We start from the raw sequence: 6,000 nt of genomic DNA on the forward strand, positions 1-6,000 counted from the left end.
CATTGTACATGAGGCAGTTATTAAGACCATCCCCAAGAAAAAGAAAAGCAAAAAGACAAAATGGCTGTCTGAGGAGGCCTTACAAATAGCAAAGAGAAGAAGAGAAGCTAAAGGCAAAGAAGAAAAGGAAAGATATACCCATCTGAATGCAGAGTTCCAAAGAATAGCAAGGAGAGATAAGAAAGCCTTCCTCGGTGATCAATGCAAAGAAATAGAGGGAAACAATAGAATGGGAAAGACCAGAGATCTCTTCAAGTAAATTAGAGATTCAAAGGGAGCATTTCATGCAAAGATGGGCACAATAAAGGACAGAAATGCTTTGAATATAACTGAAGCAGAAGATATTAAGAAGAGGTGGCAAGAATACATGGAAGAACTATACAAAAAAGATCTTCATGACCGAGATAACCACAATGGCGTGATCACTCACCTAGAGTCAGACATCCTGGAATGCAAAGTCAAGTGGACCTTAGGAAACATCACTACATCATTAGACAAACATATGACAAACACTGACAAATTGTAGCAACATCTTTTTCTATTTGTCTCCTAGAGTAATGGGAATAAAAACAAGATAAACAAATGGAAGCTAATTAAACAAACGCTTTCATTGCACAGCAAATTAAATCATAAACAAAATGAAAAGACAATCCACAGAACAGGGGAGGGAAAATATCTGCAAACAATGCAACTGACAAGGGATTAATCTCCAAAGTTTACAAACAGGTTAGGTGGCTCAATATAAAAAATAGCACACACACACACACACAAAAAAAAAAAAAAAAATGGTGGAAGATTTAAATAAACATTTCTCCAAAGAAGACATACAAATGGCCAAGAGGCACATGAAAAGATGCTCAACATCACTAGCTGTTAGAGAAATGCAAATCAAAACTACAATGAGATATCACCTTATACCAGTCAGAATGGCCATCATCAAAAATCTACAAACAATAAATGCTGGACAGGATGTGGAGAAAAGGGAACCCTCCTGTACTATTGGCAGAAATATAAATTGGCATAGCTGTTATGGAGAACAGTGTGGAGGTGTCTTTTAAAAAATTAAAAATAGAGTTACCATATGATCTAGCAATCCCATGCCTGGGCATAAATCTGGAGAAAACTATGGCTTGAATGGATTTATGCACCCCACTATTCATCACAGCACCATTTACAATAGCCAAGACATGGACACAAACTAAATGTTCATTGACAGATGAATGGGTAAAAAAATGTAGTACATATACACCATAGAATTTTGCTCCGCCATGAAAAAGGATGAGATAATGTAGCAACATGGATGGACCTACAGATTATAAATCTAACTGAAATAATTCACACACAGAGAGAAAAATATCATATAATATTGCTTATAACAAAAAGCAAAAATGTTAGTTGCTCAGTCGTGTCCAACTCTTTGCAACCCCATGAACTGTAACCCACCAAGTTCCTCTGTCCATGGAATTCTCCAGGCAAGAATACTGGAGTATGTAGGCATTCTCTTCTCCAGGGGATATTCCCGACCCAGGGATCAAACCCAGGTCTCCTGTATCGCAGTTGGATTGTTTACTGTCTCAGCCAATGTGGAATCTTAAAAAAAAAAAAAAAAAAGATCAAAATGAACTTATTTACAATCAGAAATAGACTCACAGACTTAGAAAACGAATATAAGGTTACCAGGAGGGAGAGGGGGGAAGGGATAGTTTGGGTTTGACAAGTACACAGTGCTATATTTAAAGTAGATAACCAAAAAGTACCCACTGTGGACCACAGGGAAAACTGCTCAATATTCTGTAATAACCCAAATGGGAAAAGATTTGAAGAAGAATGCAGGGGCTCTTCCCAGTCCGCCCAGCAAACTAGCGCTGCGTGTGGTGCGCGGGCTCCTCGTCCGAAGCCCGCCGGCGGGGCTGGGCCGGTCCGTTCGCCTCTGGCCTGTACCCAGGCCCGCCATGGAAGGGGACGACCCGGACACCGCAGCCGCCCACTACAAGCCGGCCAGCCCCTCGCAGGACGCCTGTGTCTACAACAGCTGCTACTGTGAAGAAAATATTTGGAAGCTCTGTGAATACATCAAAAACCACGACCAGTATCCCTTAGAAGAGTGTTATGCTGTCTTCATATCTAATGAGAGGAAGATGATACCTATCTGGAAGCAGCAGGCAAGACCCGGAGATGGACCTGTCATCTGGGATTACCATGTAGTCTTGCTTCATGTTTCAAGCGGAGGACAGAGCTTCATTTATGACTTTGACACTGTCCTGCCATTCCCCTGCCCCTTTGACACATACGTGGAAGATGCCTTTAAGTCTGACGAGGACAACCATCCATAGTTCAGGAGGAAATTTAGAGTGATCCATGCATACTCATATCTGAAGAACTTTGCTTCTGACCGATCTCACATGAAACACTCCAGTGGGAACTGAAGAGAGCCTCCCCCGTCGTATCCCTGCATCCAGACTGGAGATTCCAAGATGAAGCTGAATGATTGTATCAGCATGGATCCTGAGGTCGGATGGGGAGCCACTGTCTGAGTTTGTACATCGGTTTAGCAGCCAGAACTACTGAACTTGACCTCTGGATGTGGTGCCGCAGACAAACCCTAGATAGAACCTGAACAATCTACCCCTTCATCTGAGACAGCAAACATTATGGTACATTTGGCTTGGAAACATGCTTTCCCTTTTTAATTCAGTTGAATTGAAAAGAATAAATAGAAACCACTTTTTTGATATGTCAGGTTGAAACTTGATGTAGTTGCTCAGATATTCCTACTGTTCATTTGTTAGAACCTGTGAAGACTTATGCCAGTAATTGCTTTTGTTATGATATTGATATGTGGACTTTTTGTCTCTTTTGGATGTATCATCATGTCTCTCCAGCTCCACTGTAAGCTCCTTGAGGGCAGGGCCGTGGCCCATTGCTTTGTGAATCTCTGATGCCCTTAAAATGTTTGCTAGTAACTGTGCTGATGCTTGAAGAGGGCTGCCATTGTGAGCTGAACCATCAATAAATGTTAGTCTTTTGGGATCATTATGTTCTTAGAAAAGTTTGCAGCCCTCTCAGGCTTAAGTGTTCTTTGGCCTATTTGTATGTTTTTAAATAAAACTGACTTAATTTTGTTTTGAAAAAAAAATTTTTTAAAGAAGGAAAATGCATATATATTTGTGTATAACTGAATCCCTTCACTGTACACTTGAAACTAACATAACATTGTCAATCAACTATACTTCAATATAAAATTTTTTAAATTTTAAAATAATAAAAATAAATATACGAAGTGGTTCCCTAAAAGAATGATAATAATGTATACATATTAGAATGGTTAAACCAAGATAAACTAGCAAAAATTTGACAATGCAAATTGCTGGTGAGGACGTGAGGCTACAAAAACTTCTCACTCATTGTTGATGAGGGTGCAAAGCAGTAGTCACTCTGGAAGAGAGATTTGTAGTTTCTTACAAAGTGAAACAGGCTTTTCACAGCATGCCCATCATGCTCCGAGGTATTTACCCAGTTAAGCTGAAAGAACTTTAATAGAACACCTGAATGTTTATAGCAGCTTTATTCATAATTGCCCAAACTGGAAGAAATCAAGATGTCCTTCGACGGGTGAACTGAGAAACATGGTACAGTGTACATCTGTAAGATGGGATGTTATTCAGCAATAAACAGAATTGAACTATCAAGCTACAAAAAACATATGAAGGAAGCTTAAGTTCATATTACTAAATGAAAGAAGTCTGAAAACAGTCTGGAGTGCTGCTGCTGCTGCTGCTGCTGCTGCTGCTGCTGCTAAGTCACTTCAGTCGTGTCCGACTCTGTGTGACCGCATAGACGGAAGCCCACCAGGCCCCCCCATCCCTGGAATTCTCCAGGCAAGAACACTGGAGTGGGTTGCCATTTCCTTCTCCATTCTAACTATTATGACATTCTGGAGAAAGCAAAACTATACAGACAGTAAAAAGATTAAGGGTTGCTAGGGATTCAGGATGGAGAAGGCAATGGCAAGCCACTCCAGTACTCTTGCCTAGAAAATCCCATGGATGGAGGAGCCTGGTAGGCTGCAGTCCGTGGGGTCGCTAAGGGTCGGACACGACTGAGCGACTTCACTTTCACTTTTCACTTTCACACATTGGAGAAGGAAATGGCAACCCACTCCAGTGTTCTTGCCTGGAGAATCCCAGGGACGGGGGAGCCTGGTGGGCTTCCGTCTGTGGGGTCACACAGAGTCGGACACGACTTAAGTGACTTAGCAGCAGCAGCAGCAGCAGCAGGGATTCAGGAAGAAAAGTGGGAAGGATAAATATGAGAAACACAGAGGATTTTCAGGCAGCAAAACTATTCTGTACAATACTGTAACAGTGAATACATGACCTTACATATTTGTCAAAACTCATAAGCTGAATCATTAATACAAACTATGTACTCTAGTTAATAGTAATATAACAATATTATCAATAGTAATATGCCTTGAATTATAACTAAGGTATCAAACAAGTGCAAAATATTTAAATGGAAAAATTGTGACAGAGAAGAGGATATGAGGAATCTTTTGTACCCTTTTAGCTTACTTTTTCTATAAATCTAATATTGTTCTCAAACTACTTTGTATAAAACAAATAAGATATTAGGATATCATATACAGCACAGGGAATAGTACAAATACTTTACGATATAATCTTTATAGAACTTTATATTTAAATTTTTATTTATGTTTTTATTAGAGGACAATTACTTTACAAAATTGTGATTGGTTTTGCCATACATCAGCATGAGTCGGCCATAGGTATACATATGTCCCCTCCCTCTCACATCCCCCTCCTATCTCCCAAGCCATCCCACCCCCTATGTTGTCACAGAGCACTGACTTTAGTTACCTGCATTACCGAAGTCCCCGCTTCGGTTGAGTCCAGGGATACCCTCAGGATGAGCGGCATCGGCGAGAAAAGGAAGAAAACAAAGCGAGTTGAGTCTTGGTTGAGTGCTGAATCAAGATTATTTTATTTTTTTACATCAGTGTTTATATACCCTAAACTAGTACAGTTCTAAAGGGGAGAGTGAGCAAAGTCAGCTTAACATTACGTCAGTTTGCCCTTTACGAAACCAGAATGCTTTCCGCATACTTCTCTGTTTACTAGAGTCTTTTTTATAGTAGATATTAATACATTATCTTCTGACCTTGAGGCCTATTAACATCTCATGACCTTTCCTTACAAGCTAGGTGAATGTAAAGCTGTTTTTTGTAAGCTATTCTTATTTTTCCACCTGCCTTGTGCTAAACAGAAAACAGAAAAGTTATAATTTCATAAGGTAAAAGTTCAACAGATTATAGCATATTAGAAATTTAACACAATGGTCAGTTCTTTTTAGTTACTACACACAGACTCTGCGGCTCCTGAGGCAGCCTCTGCCTCGCATTCCTGGTTAAAAGCCTCGGTTGTCTTATGGTTTCTACACTAAGGCTAAACTCTTATTATTCTAAATTCTAACTATAGTAACAATAATTTCTACATCAAGAGCAAAAACACAGCTAGCAAACGTGGATTCAGTAACAACTTCTAGAATAATATTTTTTATATTCTCTAATAGGGCTTCTTCACCCCCTGAAGGGCTCTATCTATTAGGGCTTTTGTGTGATCAGGTTCTTTATGCTATTTATGATTAAGGTGTTGTGAGCAGTCATGTGCATTAGTGCCAAGGACATAAACAAGTTGATTTTGTTTGGAAAGAGGTCGGGGAAGGCCTTCTGCCTGTGTCACAGAAATTAAGGAGCAGTCAGAAAGATAAGCATCAGAAACACAGATATCATCTTTAAGGTGAGCTCCAGGGCAGCTTTTCGAAATCCCTGAAGTCCTGATCTGCCTTGCTTGTCAGGTCTTGTCCTCAAGACCTTGTCATGGGTGGGATCTCACGTGTTGGCTCCCAGCACTGCGTCATACATCAAACTCCCTCTGGCTATCTATTTAGCATAAAGTAATGTGTATGTTTCAGTGTTAC

At 40.0% G+C, this 6,000-nt stretch overlaps 2 pseudogenes; one reads left to right on the top strand and one right to left on the bottom strand.

The window, feature by feature from the left end:
* The window catches only part of LOC129551013 (chitotriosidase-1-like), a 79,019-nt pseudogene extending 77,065 nt beyond the window's left edge, over positions 1–1,954 (bottom strand).
* On the top strand, positions 1,953–2,568 carry LOC129551132 (protein N-terminal glutamine amidohydrolase pseudogene; annotated as a pseudogene).
* Positions 2,569–6,000: the final 3,432 nt, after the last annotated feature.

Source organism: Moschus berezovskii, chromosome 17, assembly GCF_049115385.1.
Source record: "Moschus berezovskii isolate FMDL1 chromosome 17, NW_MosBer_1.0, whole genome shotgun sequence".
Classification (NCBI taxonomy): Eukaryota; Metazoa; Chordata; class Mammalia; order Artiodactyla; family Moschidae; genus Moschus; species Moschus berezovskii.